This window comes from Cuculus canorus, chromosome 1 (genome assembly GCF_017976375.1).
Source record: "Cuculus canorus isolate bCucCan1 chromosome 1, bCucCan1.pri, whole genome shotgun sequence".
NCBI classification, from domain to species: domain Eukaryota; kingdom Metazoa; phylum Chordata; class Aves; order Cuculiformes; family Cuculidae; genus Cuculus; species Cuculus canorus.
Genome location: NC_071401.1, coordinates 141,228,254 through 141,249,769, shown reverse-complemented (window position 1 = coordinate 141,249,769; position 21,516 = coordinate 141,228,254). Strand labels below are relative to the sequence as shown.

General features: G+C 38.8%; 1 protein-coding gene across 7 annotated transcripts in view; it reads left to right on the top strand.

Moving 5' to 3' along the window:
- Positions 1-21,516, top strand: part of CALD1 (caldesmon 1) — a 191,076-nt gene that overhangs the window by 28,399 nt on the left and 141,161 nt on the right. For all 7 annotated transcript variants that reach the window (XM_054061704.1, XM_054061686.1, XM_054061724.1 and 4 more), the window contains one exon: positions 18,937-19,025. The gene's annotated coding sequence lies outside the window, so the exon portion shown is untranslated. The remainder of the gene's footprint in view (positions 1-18,936; positions 19,026-21,516) is intronic.

The window sequence follows — 21,516 nt, the reverse complement described above, 5'->3', positions numbered from 1 at the left end:
TTTTAAGAGATCTGAATTTATTTGGTGTAGATTTATTTCAATTATCTAATCAGAAGCAGACACATAACTTCTTAGGCTGTCATAGGCATTCAGGAATGTATGACAAACTTCAAAAGAATGCATAAGATCTCACTACACATCTTACCATACATTTTTATAGAAAAGAGTTAATTAAATTCTCTCTTTCTACCCAGAAATTACTTTTAGGCTAAATTAAGTATGTGGGTTTGTAGGGCTTTTGAGCGTTCTCTTTTTCCTCTTTCATTTTTGACTGATTAAACAGCCAAATGCTTATCTGGATCAAAGAAGTAATAAGCAAAGGGGCATCCTTAGGCCAGTTATCAGCTGAAAACAATCTTAACTGTCATGTATCCAGATTTTAAAGAACATACTCAACTGAATGGATTAAGCAATGGGGACTGTGTGTAATACTGTTTACTTGCAATGAAGAAACTTCTAGGGGAAAAGAAGTGTTGTTTCCTAGTGCATGTTTCTACAGACATGGGTTTGCAGGGGAGAAAAGACTGTCACACTGGTGAGTCCTGCCCAGTATGGCATGTGGTCCCAGTCAGATGAGATGCCAGATTCCTTGTTACAGTACAGCTGCCTTCCCTGCCTCAAAATTGGGAATGCAGCTTACTCTTGGATTAATTCCTGTGGAGACTTAATTTATGTTCACTAGCTGTGAGGGGAGGAAAAAAAAAAAGACCTTTAGTTATCTGAATATACAACATTCAAGTACGTTTGCAGGGACAATATTTCAAGTTATTAGTCTTAGCAATTTAGATAAGAACATGTACTTTCTTATGAAAGACAAGGCACAGTGTCTTAATATTACTACCTGACACAGAGTAACCCTGTGTGATGAAGTGTGTAGATAGCTCAACAAGGGGTTATTTAGAAATGCCTGGGAAGATATACGATACCATTAGTAAAACATTAGTAAAAAGATTTATATGTGGCATTAACATCTCTAAAGCAGCAGAAGCAGAATTTCACTACGAAAGCTAGAGCTGCATAAATGTTTTGCTTCCTTCCAGATGCAACAACAAAGAGATTTCAGAGAAAGTGTTATCTAATGAGTAAAGTACTACCTACAATTTGTCAGACCTACCTTTCGTTTCAGGTTTTCCTGTGTATCCTCTGGCAAATTACTAGGATTCAAGTTTTTGAAATCTATGGCTGATGGCTGTACTGATAGTGACATTTTGGGTGTGATTGAACACAAGAATTGGATTGCCCTTTCTTGACATTTAGGTATCTTGGGACCTGATGGGGGTACCTATGTACATCATTGAGGAGAGTTAAGCAGAAAAGATGGCCCTAGAGGAAGACGACTGCCAACAGCAGGCACCAAGCATAGAGGTCTTCTAAAGTCCACTTTTCCTTGAGTTCTTCCACACCAGTGTCAGGAAACAGATGAATGTTAACTGGACTAGTCAACTTTGTGGCATGCTTCATCTCTGGTGGCTGCAAGATTAGAGGGATAAGAATTGCTGCACTGTCTCTGGCTGAGCACTTTGCTGTTCTATATTGATTACTGCTGCTGTGAGTTACTCATGTTATTTTTGTCATGCCTAGTCAGGCTCTGTTTTGCATACACATAGAGTGGGTCAACAGTGACGCATCCTCATTCAGCCACAGGGCAATCCTGTACCTCCTGTCATGAGGGAGGTTCCATTCTCTAGTAGTTATTATGATACAGAGTTGTGTACCCACAATTATAATCCTCCCACATCCCTGGACTTTGTTCTCTTTCCTGTTGGGAATTTCTTACTGTACAAACCTAAATGAGTTGAGCAACAACTTAGTTTTGAAAAGATGCCTTTTCTAAAATTCAGAGGAGATAATGATCTGAGATTGTACTTCCCTCCTGTGGAAAACCAGTGTGAAAATCAGCAGTCAGTCTGTGCTTTCTTAAAAGTAGAGAAGTAAGAAAAACTTGTGGTGCCTTGAGTATGAAAACTGAGGAATAGCTCATTTTCCAAGTAGAGAAAGCAGGTTTCTCTAGAGCAGATTATCAGTGTATAGTAAACTGAGAGGTAATTATCTTTTGAAATTGTTTTTTCCTCCTCTTTGAATCAACTGTTAGTATTTATATATTAATAGAATTTCTGCTTTTTTTAAGGTAAGGCAGTTTAACTTTGATACAATTAATTTTGAGGAAAGCAGGTGCTATGGTAGATGTGCAGCATGTTGAAGAGTTTTTTCGAAATGACTGGTAAATGTCCTCAGAAATTTGGAGATCAGAAGTTAAAGCTGACCAGACCTTTTCAAGCAGATGGTTAGTTTGCTTAAGGTTAAAAAAAAAAAAAAGGGGAGGGGGGAGAGAGTGGATATGTGCAAAAAAAACTGTTTAATATAAGAAGCAGTAATTTTCTGGCATTCAAATATTGAGGTTTTTTACATTTGGTGGAATGCCATTAATAATACATTACATGTAAAAGCACTTTTCATCTGAAAGGTCTCAAAGATCTTTCCAAAAGTGAATTTCATGCCAAACATCATCGAAAGTATCCTTTGGATTATACAGAGGAGACTGAGGCATTGTAAGACTGAGGATTTTGTCTTAATTTACACATGAAATGGGAAAGGGAAAACTAGAAACCTGATTTAGGACTAGTAAGCTAGTTACATGACAATCTTCTGCTTTTTTCTTTTATGTCAGCATGAAAAATCCTCTAATATATGCATTTACTGCATACCGAAAGAGTATTTGTCAAGAGAAATTGACAAATATCAGAAATGCTGACTTTATGCATTTCTGATGCACTTTCCATTTTTTGTGAGTAAAGTTGTCCAGAAACTACTCCATGGTGCATAACCTTATATTGTTTAAGTGTTTGAAAGTTCCATTTTATTGTTAACGGCATAATTTTTTTAATTTCGTGTTCAAGAATGGAACAAACCCTCACTTTTATGATGTGTAAGCATTTATTTTACATTTATTTTCATAAATTTTGATTTAAAGAATCCCTCCAAGGAGTTGTATTTGAATTATTAGAGCTGGGGTTCAAGGCTTCATGGAGCAGGGAAGTCCCTTAGCTCCATTCCATGGCATGAATGGTTCTGCCTGTTTTACAGAAACAAAGACGTAATGGTGTAATTTGGTGACATTTATTCTCGGTAGTCTCAGGATGAAGGGCCTGATTGAAGGTCTTCAGTGACTTATGGATCAGATTGAGAAATACTTCGCCCACAAAACACCACAGAATTTACATTTAAAAACAGATTTTATTGGAGGCCAAACTTCTTATAAACGTAACACCCCCCTTCAAAAATGCCATCAGAATGAGTGTTCATGGTTCCTTTAAAACTAAGAAGTGTAACTATTGCAGTGATTTCTAAGAGAAGTGAAAGCCAGCATGTAAGACACAGATGCTGAATTTTTGGCACTTTTGAAATTGATGACAAAGATTCTCTCCTCTCCAGTTGTAGCCCATTCTGAGATTTGGCAGTCTTACTGATTTTTGGCTATTGATTGTCTTCAGCAATGATCTCTGGCCTTAATACACCAGTTTTCTGGATATTTTATAGCCTAGGCTACCAGATGTCTGTAAACTTTACATGAATGCTTAGTGCATAAATGCAGATTGTTTCCATTTCAGATCCTGGTATGCCTGATGTTTCAGATTGATTCCAGTTGAATGCAGTATCAATCAGTGCAGTAGACATTAATTCTAATATATCAACATTTCAGACCTACTTATTTTGACTTGTTGTTATTGGCATATTTTTGACCTGTGCACAGAAATTTCTAAGGTTTAATCAAAAGTTAGTGACCTTCTAGAGTAGAACGGGCCAGTTGAACAAAACCCCCATAAAAATCTTGACCCCACCAGAATGACTATGCATTCATAATTTAAAGCTCCCAAACAGTCCTGTTAAATTCATGTTTTATGCTGTCACAGACAGTCACGGGATGGAAAACAATAGTCTGGCTCTTGTGATAGGTCAAAGGTCTGTTTGGTCTTTCATATTTCTCCTTACTTAATTTGGCAAGTGGTCACTCTTTCTGTCAAAAGAGAAGAGGCCAAAACAAACGGCAGATTTTTTTTCCAGGTTATTTTTGAAATGCCTTGATTCTTGGATGTCTGATTAGGATATTTTAGACCTGACTGTCATTACCTTGGAAATCAAATGCTGTTACAGCAGCATAATATAGGCAGCCAAAGTCACTAAAAGCTTTTAAAAAATTCAGCTAAATGTGATAGGTTTTGTTCAGCTGCACAAAACAACAAGGCACTAATTATATGTTTAACAGAGGATTCACGTCTCCTTTCTTACATATCACTTTTTAACCAGAATTAAGTAGCATGTCATTTAAAGAGCTGAAGATGTGGTCTACTTTGTTCTGCTTTCTGTTGTCCTCATGCACATCCATACGCAATTTTTCTGAAATTTGTTTCCGTGCTTGAGTTATTTGCTCTTTCCATTTATGTAGAAGCCAAATAATGAAGAGCTGCGTACCATGCTTATCAAACATCTACACAAGACAGGAACTGAATTCTGTGGGATCCAACCCACTGTAACAAGCTGGGCTGTGTGCATCCCCTACTACGCAGTGAGGAGGAGTATTTCCGCTGAGTGGAATCACCTTATCTGGGGTAAATCTTCTTAGCATTGTCAGGAACCTAATGGAAAAAGGCTGCTGTACAGGGATCACTGGGTGACCCATGAGTAACATCATTGTATTCAAAGGAGGAGACTTTAAACAGCTCATTTGCTTCTTTTTTTTTTTTTTTTTTTTTTTTTTTTTTTGTGCTGGTTCTCAGCCTGAAATTATTTGTGATTTGTCACAGATCTGACAACATAATCCCTTTCTACATTTTAAAGCAAAGGTTGTTCTTCGAATACATTTTTCCATGGACACATTTCTTCCTCAGTACTTCTGCAATGTTTTGCTTACTTTACCTGCCCTTGGCATAAAACCAGTAAATTGAACAACTTCAATCAGAATTATTTGTTGGGGAACAGACAACGTAAAAATTTATTTGAGATATTGTATCTCTTTCAGACCCAAAGCAAGTATTGCTACAATGAATGCCTTTCAGTTAAAAAAAATTTCCTATATACTGATTCCAGTTAATCTCACTTCAAACTTCAGTAGATCATCTTTCCCAGAAGCAGGTTATCTACCTGCAGAGAACAGATGGTTATTCTCTTTAACTTGCAAGCCAATGTAGCTGTAAGATGTTAAATAGCTTTCCTACTATTTATTTTTAAAGAAATCTTTAAAAGATGCCTTCCTTCTATAGTTTAAAATGGCATCAAGATCAGACTGTCAGTCATTGCTTTTTCTGTTGTGATCTCAAAGTTCTTTACAAAGGAGCTTGGCACTGTTTTCTGTTTTGTCAATCTGGGAAACTGAAGCACAAAATAAAAAATTACTCCTGCAGCAGCACTAGATTGGAGTTTACGCCAGCCAAGTGCTTTGTCCACTGTGTCATTCTGTGCTTTGAAGGGTGCTTATCTCAGTTTAACTAGTATCAGGCATGCTACTAAAACCAATGAAATATTATTCATCAGGGAGATAGATGGGATATAAAAGCAAGAAAAATACTTTTTGCAGTAGTCCATGGCATCATAGAGCTGTAGCAAATGATGAATCTTTTGAAAACTCCAGCAATGGACAGAATCAAATTAACTTTTTAAGAGGTTCAAGTAATAGCATAACTTGCGCTCTGCTGTGTGACATTTTAGCATGCACAAGTGAGCCAGACAACTGTGTTATTTTAACCTACATTCAACACTCCTATCAGTAAATCTGCACAAAGGGCCCCGTATCTATATCTTGTGTGGTACTATCATTAAATCTCTTTTTTTTTTTTCTTTTTTTTTTGCTACCGCCTGGAATTTCATTATGAACCATTAGTGATGTAATACTAAACCTATGGAATCTTAAACATGTCTTAAAATCTATGGAATAAAATTGACTCCCACCAAATAAAACATGTAGTACCAACCAAAGCTGCATCTTTTTCAAATGTTTAGTTCAGTTTGTTTTCCCAAGTATGTTTCAACTAAAATGTCTCAGAATAAACTTGCTTCAGTAGGTCTGTTTGCCAATAAATGTTGATTCTCTTTTCTTACTTCCTCTGTTCCCAAGACACTATTTGCTGTTTCATTTAAATACAAAGCGTAAGTTGTATACTGCCCTCTTTTGCATGAAGAGTGTTTGAGTTTATTCTGGTTGCTGTAGGCACCTGCCTTTGGATATTTTCCTGGAATGGTGAGATTTTGTAAGAGAGACTTTCTCACCTTTATATTCTGAGATCTCCCAACATTTCATTAGCGAGTTATGTGAACCATACCAGTCTGAAATGAACAGAGTAATGTTTGTGCCTTTGAGAAGTTCATAAATGGAAGGTATGACTTACACTGTAGCCACTAGTAGAAAGAAAAAAAAGCTTTAAACTCTAAAAATGTACTTTTAACTACATGGGAAATGATTCAGGGATGTTCGGGATCCTCTGTGAAATGTGTAGCTGGCACAGAATCATGCTTCTATCAGAAACACGAACGAAAATTAAAGGGTGTGCTTTAAAAACAGCAGATCAGCAGCAGCCAAACAAGGAAAGAATTGCCTGCTTCTCATTTTTAGTCTATAGAAAGGCATGTGTTTTCTGGAAGTGCTGCAGACGCTGTCCTGCTGAAGTTAGTGTTTAGCATTGTACTGGTGCTGGCTAGAGGTTTAAAAGTGAGATGCAGGATACAGGACAGAATGCCGCATGCTCAGACGCGTGTCACAGTTTTGCTGACTGTGGGGAGAGACTGTCCCATGGGCCTTGTTTGCACTGTGCAAGGATGTGGCAAAGGATGGACCATTGGGCAAGGGAGTATGTCCTGCATGGTCATACATGTGCTTGGCTGCTAGAATCAGTCAGGAACTCAGGAAAAATTGCTCCCTGGTGGCTCACTTAGTGCAGTGTGTGGGAATGAGCTGAGGGCCAGAGAGGTCTTAGCCAGAATGTGAACATCCATTAATACTCTGTCTTCAGTGCGCTCACTGCTGTATCTTCTTGTCTAGCTGTCTTTCTCACTCTGGAGCAAGAAGTTATAAGGCTTTGCCATCAATTCACTGCCTCATCTCGGGATGTTGCTTTTATCTCTAGATGGATAGCTTTGACAACTTTGTGACAACGTTATGCTTTCGTGTTGCTGACACAACCTTCAGTCCCATCCAATTCTTAGCCTGTCCCAAAGCTATGCTGAGTGCCTGCTGTCGACACAGCATTTGTTAAAATTAAGTGTTTGATGCTCAGTGCATTCCCAACTTGTAGAACTATAATTGTCCTACTGAGGCTTGTAGGATGATCTTTGCGTCAAAGCCTCTACGTTTTTATGAGCAAAGGCTAAATTTCAGCAGTGTCACAAAGTCTCAGACTAGGCAAAATGTTGCTTGGTTTGCGTTTTATTCCTTACATCAACACAAATGAAAACAAAAGCGAATTATATTAAGAAATTGAGATGAAGTAAAAATTATATTTTATAATATGGACTACTGATGGTCTGTTTAAATGTGCAGGGAGCACTCATTAGATTTGTCAGTATGTATCAAAGTAGGAATAACCCCAGGGACAGAAGCTGGGGATGGGTGAGGTGCTTAGCATGGTGTGACTGGGTGCTAGAGATCCTTTAGAGCAGATGATGCTTTAAATTCCACTCTTTTGTGAGCCTGATGACAAGCTTGTCAAGAACAGCTTTGCAGATTTAAACAACAAACCCAAACAAAACGTTCCTCCCACAAACCCATGTCTCTTCAGAGTTTTCATTTCTTTGAGCTGTGAATTCACTGCTGGTATTGGCTTAGGAACTGGCTGGCTGCCCAATACATTTATCCCACAAAAATGTACAGAATTTCTATCTTTCAGTCTCTGATAAAGAAAAAGACGTTGGGAAAAATATGTAAAATAGGACGTGACCTTATTTGGAGTAAATATGTTCAAGACTTAAAGGATTCTCAAAAAAGCCATTCTTTTCTAAAATGAAAATGTTTCCTTTGATGATTGATACCAGAATTGATACAGACAGTAGGATAGGTGGGTAGATGGTGGGAGTTTTAACCAAAAATGTCTGATCAGAAATTTTAAAACGGGATTCTGACTACATTTGCAGTATTCACACATACCCTGTGTTTTTGTAGGCTGGCAAGCAAACTACTGGTAACCTGCATTTCTTTTTTTCCTGTTATGTAATCAAACATTACTTGTTGACTTGTCACTGAACTATTGCTAAGACAAACGGTCAGAAATTCAGCTTCATGTATGAGTTACAAAAGGGACTAAAAGCTGTACTTCAAGCAAGGTTATGGCTAACTGTGCTTTTTCATATCAGCAGTGAAAAACTTTGAAAAAATAAGTGCTACTCTGTTTCAAGTAATAGGCAATGTGGCTTTTGGTATCTTAAATGCTGTTAGAGGATAAACTAAAGCACTTATTTTAATAGGTAAGATAAAAGTGTAAAAGAAGTTACCTTGCTGTGACAGACAAAATTATTGTTTTGCCATTTAACTGGTCATTCATATATATATATATATGTATGTAAAGCTTGTAAACAATAACATTTTAAAGGAGATATTTGAAGGCACCTGGGAAGCTGCAACTTATTACAGCTTTCTGTCACATTTCTGTCTTCACCTTGGCCAGCTGTAAGATTTGGGAATATGTATCTGAAGATGACTACCCTATTAAATATTTCAGATGTGATTATGCATATGTATTATTGGGCACTGTGGGTTGTTTGTTGTTAGGACATCAAAAGGAGCAGCTCCCTGTGGCTGATGGTGGCTTTCATGTTTTCTATTCAGATGATCATAAGTGGGAGATGGTGTTGCTGGTTGCACTGAAAGATATTTTTGCCATTTGTCTCTTTTAAGCTGTCTGCAGCCCAGATCCACTTAGGTTGGGATGGCTTTTGATCTCAGGAGCTGAATAACACCAGGCCAAGCAATCCCTGGGAACTCCAGCCAGAATTGCTGGAAAGCGGGGTAATTCAACACATACAATGCTTTCCTCCATATCAACGCCACACTTGACATGGCTTCAGTGAGGTTCTTGGCTGTTGTTCACGCCTCCTGCTTTAACAGTCTTGAGCCAGAACTCCAAAGATATTCAGAAATCCATGTTTGATTTCTATAGGTATTTAACTACTTGTGCCATGACGTGGAGGGTTGTCCTCAGGATTTCAGCCAAATTAAGCTTCATCTAGGCTATAGAATAGAGGATCAAGCTCCTTTCAGGGGAATGGAAGTGGGTAGACCTCAATGACATCAGTTTTCTTTGATCTATTAAGTGTTCCCTTGTTTCATACCATAGAACAGGCCCACAAGGATTGCCCTGCTATGAGAGACTATGGTGCCTTAACCTAATTTCCCATCAGCATGTAACATCCTGACAGTACTACTGATGCAGGAAAGGACCAGTCCATAGGTCCCATCTTTCTGAAACAGAATGTGTGCAAAGCCCTGCAGCTCAAGTTCCTCAGAGCTCAGGTCTGATTCTGCAGTTCATGTGCTTCGTTGACCTGATACCAAATAAGCAGCAGTGTAACAGGGAATGAAATCTTGTGTTCATTCCTATCACCAAAATGGCCTAAACCATTAAAAAGTTGTGTTCTACATTGATCCGGACAACTTATATGCACTCCAGGTTTTAAGGACCAGCTCAGAAAACTTACAGGTTTTTTTTTGTAGCATGCCATTAATTTATACTTTGAGGAAGGGGAGAAACAAATCAACCAACTTTATACTATCTGCTTGACGTACAAAGAGTCATGGTGTTATACTTTGTTTATGTAAAACATGTTCCAGTATGTGAATGTAATCCATAGAATCCAACTTGTTATTGAGGTGGTTTAGTTAAATTGGAGGGAAGGAATTTTTAAAAAATATTAGAATAATGCACTGTGATCTAAGCTGAAATGACTCTGGTTCAAATCCTGCCTAGTCACTAGTGTTCACTCATTTGTAGTCTTTCATTTCATTGATGTTGCGTTATTGTTTCTTTTTAGGAAAGAATTCATGTTTTGACAGCTTTGGGGGCTCAAACACAGACTTTATACATTGAAAATATCATTGCAATTAGGAAATAAATGGTATAAAATATTCATTTGTTTTGTTTCACTGAGCAATTCTTGAAAATGTGGCAAATGGATTTATTTATTTATTGATACTGTGCTTTGGAGCACAGAATAAAACCAGCCTATGAAAAAAAATATGTCCTTGCTCAGCTATATGTGTGTGCACTTATATTCTGACGCTGCCTCAACAAATGTGTGCCTACATTCAAGCAGGTTAGTAATGTTGTTTGGCTGATAAGGACCATGCTTCACCAGTACCTTGGAATCTGGGCATTTAAGAACGACTCCATGCTAAGATATCACAGGAAGCATGGCTAAGTGAAAGCCTTGAATGGAAATTACATGTTCTCATTAAGACTCTCATTAATTTCCACCTTTGGAACTTTCTCTCTGAAATATATCAGCAGTCAGGAAGTTACAGAATTGACTGGTGTTTACCTACAGTAATACCTACAGTATTGCACTTCTGAATTTTTATTTTCCTCATCATATGTCAATGCCAGCGTGTTTCTTTTTTTTCGTGGCTACTGTAAGTTATATGGGGTAAGCAGTGTGAAAGCTGAATTCCTACTTGAAAAAACTGGATCACCTCCATGTTGCTACGTGATTACTGAATAGCATGTTCCTCATTGGACTTTATTGACTGGAGCAGTTTTGACTTTATTGATGCAAGGACAGATCTAGTTTTTTCTCTGGATTACAACTTTCAGCTGCTACTGGCTTTGATGGGAGTTTTATTGAGGCTGAGAGAGTCCAGTGACTTGGAGCTCTGCAATAGTCAGAGGGAATCTCTATTCCTTTTACCAAATTTCCTGGCTTTGGCAAACCTCAGAAAAAGTAGATCTCTCCAGCACTTAGTGCAATGCAGTCTTAGGAACATCCAGATTAATTTCCTGTAGGAATTGCCACATCAGCTGGATACAGTTGTGATTTTCCATTTTGGTAGTTCTTGGGTCAACAAAGGTGTTACTTGTTTTAGTAAAACAACAGGGCACATGTTGTGTTTAGCCACCGTGGAGCATAGCACTGTATGTGTTGTGGAGACTTTGAGTCTCCCATCCTCCCACCACATGCTGCCTTCATAAGACCTCACTTGGAAGGCAGTATAAAATTAAAACAAGCTCCTCAAAGTGTCCTAAGATAAGCACACCTACCCCATCAAAGCTACTACTTAGACATCTAAAAGAAATGATACAACGCATCACTTGCAAAAACACAATATATTTTTCCAGAGCTTTGTCAAATCTCCTGCTCAAGCCATTTAGCCTAATGAATACTCTAAAGACGTCTGCTGATTGTGCTGATTAGGTGGAGAACAGGGAACGTAAATCGTGTATTTGTTTAATTAGAGGCTGATTGTGAATCCAAGCTCATTTTTGAGATATCTTTTTACACTTCATTTAACAGATAAATAAAAATTCTCTGGACTTTGTGATACCAAGTGTTTGTGTTTTGAGTATGCAGACGTTTGGAAGTTTTGTCTTTTTCCTTCCTGAAAGGGGATGGGAGCCCCTAGAGCAGTTTACCAGTTGGATTACATCATTCCAAGTGAGATACCCAACTCTATTCCCCAAGGAAATCGTTCCAGTTCTCCTGCTGAGGCATGACTCGGAGGCAATTTCCAGTCTCACCACGTGCTGCCCAAGCTGTTATTATTTATCCTTGGCTATTACTTGGAGGTGGCTGGTTCTAACACTTTAACAGTCACAAAGTGGCTATGGACATGTAAAAGCAAACAAACAACCTGTCACTGAAAACTGTGTAAATGCACTCCAGCGGCCCAGCAGCTGTGCAGAAATAGCCAAACGTTTTTGCATCTTTGACTGGAGGCAGCCAGCAATCAAGGAACCGTGCTGGTCTACAGCCAAAACAAACAGGGAATTCCCTCAGATATTTTTCATGAAGTGAATCATGGGGGCATAATCAAGTTTGGCTCCATATTAATCGTTGCAGTTTGGCTATTAAAATTCTCATCTCTTTGGCTGTTGCTTCCCAAGCTCTTCTCGGGATTGCATTATACTGTGATTGGGTTACAGTCATAGCAGGAGGAACAGGTGAGTGTAAATGGAAGCGACTCTTCCCTTAATGGGACTTCAGATGCATAGTGCAGAGTCTGTCAGAACTGCTCTTTCTCGCTTGGGCATTTCTTCTTCCTCAAGGAGGAGTCACTGGAAAAAGAAATGAGCTGCAAGTCAGTTTCTTCAGTGGTGCAACTGTACCTAGCAACTGCAGTGAGGATTGAGATCTAGTCATCTTCTTTCTTGTTCATCCATACTATAAAGTTCTTCTGTCTTTGACCTCTTAATTTTCACCCATTTCCAGTGCCTGTGGTAATGCTCTGATTACTCAAGGAATCCCTTGGGAGCTGAAGTGGCAGCATCATCTAGGCTCAAGGTCGTTGTAACTGGTGAGATATGGTATGAATGAATAATTTTTTTTCCCCTGGAGATATTTTCTGTTCAGTTGAGAAAATTTATCTGAGCAACACTTTAGTGTTAACCTAGTTTCCTTTGAAACTCAAGGTCTGTTATGGAAGGAGGCCATTTTGTGCTTAATTCAGGGCAATTCATCTTAATTTAACACATCAGAAATATAGTTCGCAGTAGTCTTTTGTTGAAATGACTGTCAGAAATAGCCTGGGTATTTAGTAGTCTTCTGCCTCAATGTTTCCTCGTTAGCTTTTTGTGTGCTAAGGATTGTGAGTAAATATGTGCATAATAATCTGTCTTTCTGAAACACTGGAGAATTTCTTCCACATCACAGCTCCCATCATCCCTGGGCATTACTTGAATGGGAAGGGAGTGTTTCTGCCCTTGACAAGACCTAATCCTCATTTGCCTTTATTGTTAAACCTACATGTGGTCATCTTTGCAAACATGCACCTCACTTTATACACAGGTTATGGAATGAGGTAATTTCATCATCTCAACAGCCACACTAGTCTTTCTCCTAGTGAAAGCTTATCATTATGAGGGCTATTATATGTCATTAAGATAATAACATTGCTGAATATGTTAGCAAAGTCTATGACTTTCTATTCCCTAGGTGTTCTGGTTCTAGTTTGATAGGGACATGTGAAACAATTATGTTTGCCAGGTGGGAGGAAACTTGCCTTTCAATAGATTGTTGATTCAGCACTTAATAGTCTTGCTAAGCACTGATAATAATAATAAATGTTCCCAGACTACAGTTGTTTTATAATTGATATTTAGCACAAACTGTTCCAAGTGAGGGAACTGCATCATTCTAACTACACAGGTGGGGGTTATGAAGTCATGTGTAGAAAATTTACTGATCCAAAAGGATGAGGCATTTATAAAAAAATAATACTACAATACAGCATTGTAGTAGTGAAAATTAAGGAAAACAATTTAAAGGGATTTGAAACTTAAGTGAAGAAATCAATGTCACTAAGAGGTGAGGAAGAGACCTGCTTTGAATGGTTAGCCTGTTTGTTGAACACCTCTCTGAAATAACTGGCGACTGTCAAAGGCTGTGTCTTAGATGAGAGATGTCATAGATCTGATCCTCAATTTTCCCATGAGGGTAATGTTTTTTAAGTGTCCCAGGAAGTCATGGTTGTATACATGGCAGAACTGATGGATGTGTGTCTGCATAAACCCTAATGGAAAGCAGACAAAGGCCTGCCTTTGAATTACGTTATCTGTCTCACACTGTTTTTCTAGTCAGCCTTTTGTGATGACTGGTGTTCAACAGTTGCATCCAACAGTCCCAGCCAAGGCAGAGACCCGAGACCATACTGAGTTTGTGTGGTTGGCCATACCTTACCTGCTTGTCTGGGCTCTGACTATCACAGCTTGTGTCAGGAGATGAAGGAAAGGCAAAGCAGGGTCAGCTGGGATGAAGCCAGGAGTAATAGAAACCTGAAAGTGGCAGTTTGTTGGACAGTATTGGCTCCCAAAACTTTTTTTTTTTTTTTTTTTAATTTGCACATAGATGTTCAAAGGCTCCAGTTTCAGTGCTTGGGAAATTAATCCTTAAACAGTGGAAAACAATGCAGTATGCAACTGCTGAGCTGTTCTGACAAAGGCATGTCAGGGTGGAATTACTTTTTGGGACTGTTAACTATGCTGACTAACAGAGTTGGTTAATTCTTTAAGGATAATATTTTGGGCAAATTCCTAGTCTCCAAATGCCTGTAGGCATACTCGTCCATATTTGTGGTACATTTGAGGTCTGTGATTCCTCCTTAGGGCATTATATTTTAAGAGGAAATTTCGATGGAAGGAAACACTGTTGCAGAGTAACAGCCTTCTCTGAACCATTTTCCAATGAAATCTTAAGGCCAAAAGTCTTGTTTTTCAGGGCAAAAGATGTGAAACCTCTAATATTTACTGAGTTATAAATAGTGATGGGCAAGGCTCTAAGCATGGATTCCTGGGAGATGGTATCAGGAGTTGTTATTCCCCAGACTGAGGAAAGGCAACAGTTGTCTTTAATTGTTGCATCCTTTTTAGCACAGAACACAGTGCTATCATTAGACAGATAACTACAATAAATCTTATGAGTCCTTCATTCCTTTGCTCAGGTGCCTTTTACTCTTATTGAATCCCAACAAGAGTAAAAATGTGTTTTATTTCTAATAACAGATGAGAATGACTCTAGGACGATCTTCTTTCTAAATTTTTTGGTTCTCCAGTCACAGCAGAATGATGCAGATTATATTAGCATTAGAACCATGCAGACAGTAGGAGAAAGTGCAATCCAGTGGAAGAAAGTACTTAACTGGAATGCAGGAGGTGCTGCTGTGGAGTGACCAGCTGAGCTTGGGCAGGTAACTGCATTTACCCATGCCTCTCTTCCCCAGTCTTTAAACAGAAGAGAAGATGTCATGCTGTTTGAAAACGTTGTGTTACTTTCTGCTGAACCCAAAATCTAGTGATATCATTGCTAATAAATGTTAGCTAATTCAATTAACAGATTAGTTTGCCTCCCATAGTGAAATTCAGTCTCTTACAGTGCAGGTCTTATAAAGCTCAGCACGCAACTTATGCATCGCCAAAGAGTTAACATGAAAAACAAATGATGCATAAGCTTTGTTAAGGAGGCTGAAGGGCAGAGGCTTGATAATACCTTGACAATTCCAAACAGAGTTACAGCATTCAAAGTGTGTTTATAGACCTATGGCTCTGCTTGGAACCACAGGGCAGTCTTGGTGCATGTGTGTTTGTATGCGTAGCCAGGATAATGCCTAGATGTAAAATCTAAAAAATAAGAAAGCACATAGCGTTAATTCTTAATAGAGGGGTGCAATTGCTGATTTGCTTTCTAATTTTCTACATTAGGAATTGAATGTATGGTAACTAAACTGACTGAAAAATGTGTTTGGTAGTAAATGCATTAGCTAAGACTTCAAATAGCAAAGCAAAACCTATGTTTTTTCAAGTACTGATTTATTTTTATGGATGTATATTTTTTGTTAGCACTTACTGGAGAGAAAAAATAAAAATTGACCTCTATTAATTATTAGCTATCATTCCAAAACCTTGATTTTATTTTCTAACCCAAGATAGGTATTTAACTTTTTATGAAGTTGTGGCTAAACTCTGTAGAATGTTTTAAGGTTTAGGGAACTTAACAGATATCCTATTGTAAACTTCTCTGTAGTGTTCTCACCCACAAAGCTACAATTAATACTCAGTACTGTTTAAAAAAAAAAAAAAAAAGCCACGGGGATTAAGTGAGAGAATTGCTGCTTTTTTTTTGGTTGTTGTTGGTACTATCATATATGCTAAACTCATTCCAATGAATAGAATGTGGCAGTAATGGAATTTGATGTACAATCAGTTTTAGGGAACAGCCTGTGCCTTGTTAATATAATCCATAAAAGGCTTCCAAACTTCCTGAAACCAGTCCCTTCTGTTTCCAAGTCTGCATATGATCTCATAGGAAATCATCTGGGAGAGGCCAGCTAACCCTTTTGCATAATCAAGGTAGCATTGTTCTTTTAATGCCTAAAGTGGCTTGTTTCACTGATACAAGCTCAATAATGCACTTTTCCTCTGTCTCCAAATCCCTGTTATCAGACTTTGCAACAGTTTTTTTTCAGTAGTATTAGATTAAAGAGTAAGTGAGAGGACCAAAGTGTGACTTTGGCTGGCCATGATAACGTAACTCATTTTTTTTGTCACCCTTTTTTGACTTAACTATTTTAAAAATCCTAAGCCACTCACAGCTCAGTGACGTTTGGAAGATGGAAATGCAAATACATAATACAAGTGGGTAAAGCTTATTTTGCAGTGGGCACAAAGATAGAGGTAGGTAAGCAATCTGTGCTTGGCCAAGTTTCATAAGCAGCAATAGTAGCAAGGCAGATAATAAGCAAAATACCTACAATATTTGATATTGTAAAACCTCTCATATGTACATTAGGAGCAGATACAGAAAGTGTGTTCTTTTGTTGGAGACCTTTAAAGCCTCTTCTTTCTGGGGTGTTTACATAAATGCAGAGTGCCTCATACAGTACGTGTTCTTTCATATCCTCGGGATACCCAGGATTTCCTTAATAAATCTAGCCCAAGAAGGGAAACACTCCAAGGAGCCTGTATCTCTGAAAGCCTTGTACGGCAGCAGTGTTAATCTTCATTGGCAGAGGAGAGAACAAAGGTATCTGGGTTTTGTAACTGTGTAGAAGTACAATTATGGTCTAGTTCATGTGAACAGTTAGTAACTACACTGGCTGAAATTACAGTGAGCCTACGCAGAGGGCTCTGTGGCACTCTACGTACTGCAGAGTTGTTAAGTTTGGCACTCTGCTCTGGGCTCCAGTCAAACATTTTCTTAACCATATTAGGTTATATGGAAATTGGCCAACCAGCAATAGGCTTTTGATGTACTTATTGTTTGTGCGCATATTTTATGGAGTAGACAGTCACTGCTTTTCTTAAAAACTAGCAGGTTTAATAAAATAAGACAAATGGAACACTTTAAAAATTGTCATTAAATTTTGGTAGCCAAAAAAAGAGCTTTTTCCAAGATGAAGGAACCCAAAGTTTGCATTGTTATAGCACAAGTTTGTGGTTCTCTTCTGCTTTTCATCCACAGATATTGCTCAGTCTGTAAATCAGGTCCCAGTAAAAGCCCATTAGTTAGATATTATGCTGTTATTCAGGTGAAAAACATGAGTGCAGTGAAGGCACAAGTATGCTTGTTCCTTTTGGCAGGCTCATCTACGGCATGTTAGGCCTCAGCAGAGGGGCAGGGTGAATAAATGGATCAGTCACTCTCTCAACTGTTGCAAGAAGGTTTGCTTGAATTTGGCAGATGGAGCCTTCTGTGTCCTGATGGACTGTCAACAAGGTCCTCTTAGGTGTCTGTCCTGTTTCTTGGAGAAAACAAAGAGTAGAAGCAGAAAATTATAAATATTGAGTTATTTAGTTCATACATCATTGCAAATTATCCCAAAGCCAAATAAAACAGGATCGGGCATTAGTTTTCATGATTGTTCTTCTGGATGGTTAGATGAGTGTCAGGGGCAGCTGGCAAATGCCCCATTTGGGACATTGTTGTACTCATTTCAGTGAGTTCATCGTTGGAGGTGTGTAGCTTATACCTGGACTAGTGCAAAAGCAATGGGCCTGACATTGTCAGTGTTGATTCAAGGTTAAGGATGCCTGAAATTTTCGCAGCCAGGGATAGAATATTCCATTTAGGAAATTTCAAAACTTATTTTCAACATAAAATTTCAGAATAGAGTGTTTTCTGGATCTGGTTGATAAAGTTTGTACTTCAAAAGGACAAAAAGTTGAGGCTCAGTAGTGTTGGTTAAGCATATTATCAGGTCTACCCCGTACTCTAGTGATTTTGGTGCTAAAATTACTTTTTTTTAATAAAGTTTTCATAATTTTTAATTTACTACTATTCCTTGTAGCTATAAACACTTGTTTCACTAACAAGATTCTCTGCTCTTGCTAATGACTTTTTTAATACTTGCAGACATGAATCATTGTTCCCTTCTTTGGATTTAGTCAGCCAACTCATCCTTAGCTCTTATAATCTCTCTGTGTAGGTCAGTCCCTTTCTGCTTGCCTAACACCTTTATGACACTTGTGATCTTCCTCCTTGTTGTTGTCATCCAGGAAATGACTTCTCCAGAACTGAATGAAGTATTCCAGGTGTGATCACCACAGAGATGTGTTAGATATAATACCTTTCTGCCCTGTGAAGTTGCCTTTGTATTTAATTTAATATTGCTTGGACTCTTTCTGCTACCACATCATGCATTATTTGGGGTGTACTCCTAAGAAATAGGATTATACAAGGCCAAATTTAAACCTTTGAGCCTTTTGATTGTGAATTTTGGTAGCATCTTTCAAAGAGGCAACACTGAAACCATGGCTGCGGTTTATAGCTAAAGACATCGCTGTGCTGCCAAGAGCCTGAAATCATGAGTTCTGACTGGGCATTTTGCTGATGGTGACTATGATCTTATGCAAGACATTTGATTTCTTGACCCCTGTGTCTGTGTGTGTCAAAGGATAACACTTTATTGGCTGCATTTGGTAATGCTGCTATGAAGGCTGGTTCAAGTTTCTACATGATCTGGAAAATATAAAGAAGTGGAAATGTGAACTATTTCAGCAAAAGACTGCAGCAAACCACATTACGCATTCTGTAAGCTTGTGTTGTCCAGGCTTGTGGAAGTTGAGGAAGATCATCATCAAAACCTCTGTTTGTGCATAACCAGTTGTCACCTTGTTTGCTAAGAGAAGAGGAGAATTAAATCAAATTAAAATGGTGAACCTATATATTGAAAGTAACCTCTGCTAAGTTCACCAGAGATCCTTTGAGAGCCTAATTTTAATATGTCTGAATTTGCTTTGTTGTTTTCCCCAGCTGTAGACTGTTATTTTGAGAGACCTGCACAAGCAAGTACACAATCAGCTGAAAACCTTGGAAAAGGAAGTGGACCTGTCTCTGTTTAGGTATGTTTATATCAGCGCGAAATGAAGGCAATGTAATCAAAAACATAACAGAGCTAGGAGTGGGGCATGGAGAGAAAAAAATATTATTTTTACATGTATTCTGAACTTACGCAAATGGTGACAGGTCACAAATGCTTCTTCGGAACCCAGTCTGGTAATCTACTCACTGGCACAATGTATGGATTAAAGAAAACTGTTCCATACCCTGCTGCATAAAGCAGATGCAGCTGGAGGCAGATTTGTCCAACTCTCCACTATCTATCATTTTTGTGAAGTACTAAGTGGATGATGTTTTCCGTGCAGAAACATCCACTTGATCTTCATTTGAGAGGAGGTGGTGTTTATTGGTGGTAGATACCTGGTGGGAGGTTCTCTGAGTACTCTAACATACTTGAAAGCCTGACTGGCTCATAGGCAGTCTATTTAATCAGGTCTGGTACTGCTTATGTGAATTGAGAAACTTGCAGTAATGGTCCCTGAGGTTTACAAACATACCCATGATTTATACTTTTTGTAAGCTAAGTTTATATTTGGAAGTAAATGTTCTGAGGTGGCCGAGAATAAACATAATTGAAAAAAAGTTTTCTTAGCAATAGTTGAATTTTTCACTGTATTATACAACGGCTTACAGAGTATGCAAGAGTACAAAACCACTTGTGTGAAAGTTGCTGCCCAGGTGAAGGTTTTTGCCATAGATGTAAGCCATTGTTGAGGACTAAAAGATGCATGAAAGTTTTGAAAAGGGCAAGGAGGATGTGCAAAGGCACATGAGCTCTTGAGGCAGGAGGGAAGAGGTTCTGGGTGACTATTTGTGTTCTGTGTTCCCTCAACACATCAGACTAAGGAAAAATAGATGGAAGTTAGGGGCAATGAGTATAAACTGGAGAGAGGCAGATTTACACTAGACGTAAGGAAGAATTTCTTCACTACGAGAGTGATGAGACATTGGTAGAGGTTGCCTAGGGAATTTGTGGATGCCCCATCCCTGGAAGTGTTCAAGGCCAGGTTGGATGGGGCCTTGGGCAGCCTGATCTAGTGGGATGTGTCCCTGCCCATGCCAGAGGGGTTGGGACTAGATGGTCTTTAAGGTCCCTTCCAAAACAAACTATTCTGATATGCAGCTTCTGTGTTGAATTTGCCAAAGTGAAATGGAGAAGGAATAGAGAGAGAAACACTTCCATCAGTTCCCTTTTTAGGCCCAGTATGGAAAGGAGATCTGCTGCAGGGCTGTAGTTCAGCTCTTACAAGAAGCATTTCTATGGAATTTTGGCCGTAGGTGGACTTCCCAAGAACAACTACTGTCCACAAGATATTCCAGCTAAAATACTCTGAGAGAAATTTGAAAATGTTGGCACTTTTTCATCTGAACTCTGATCCAACTTTAACTAAGAGAGGAATATAAGAGGTCCTGATTTGCCTCCTCTCTACACCACCCAGCTTGCACATAAAATGAACAAACAGAAGAATTCCCCAACCAAGCAACCTCCCAACTGACCATTTATAAAGAATATGAAAATAAAAAAGTTATTCAGAATTTATATTTGACTAGACTAAGGCATAGTTTTAACCATATATCGTTACGCGCGGAGGACAGCAATCTCCCCAGTGAGAGGGGAGATTGTGGCAGGGTAACATGGCACAGAAACCAAAGTGACTCACATTGCACTTGCTGAAACTGCAGCCTGTGTTTTGGCTGGCTTTGAGCAGCCTTAGCAGGAAAACTTCCTGCAATATTATTGTTGTTGTCAGCACCACAACTAATCCAGTTGTTACTGGCATCTGTATGTTAGACCTTTCCTTGCCTAAATCCTAAACCACCAGGACGGGTCTAGCGGACTGAGCTGTGTGAGCAGAGACAGGAATTCAGCAAGATGCCTTGTTTTACTGTACCTCAGTTTTCCTGTTGGAAATAACCTGATGTGGCTGAACCAGTTTAGGCAACATACGCTTGATCAGGAGGAGTTTTGTATGTCAGTGACGCTATACAACTCTGTTCACATGACTATTTAGTGAGATGCAATTCCTGCCTGAAGTGTTTCCAAATGAAAACAGACAAATATAGGCACGTGCAGAGATGGAGCAGAGATGCGGACTGACTTATTTAGGGGTCGTAGAGTTTGTTTAGAAGAGGACTGGATTTCCATACTGGTCCCCAGAAAGGTCTTTTAGTGGCTGGCTTAGTAAACCCTACTGTAGCCTAAATATTAGTACTCCTGATATAGACAAAAGACAGTTTCGATTCAAGCAAAGAGGGTCTTAGACCCTCAGAGGTGGTCCATTTTAAGGCCAAACGACTCTGTTAAAGGATTCACCTGTATGACATGAATATGCCTGTGACAGCAGGAAGGCTGGGGTGATTGAGCTCACAAAGAATTCAGGTTTTCCACGAGTATGAACATGAGTCTGAATGAGTTTTTTACAGCCTGGATCCAAGCTTCAAAGTCTTTGATGAACTTCTAACTAACCCAGTAGGAGATTTTGGGGTTCGATT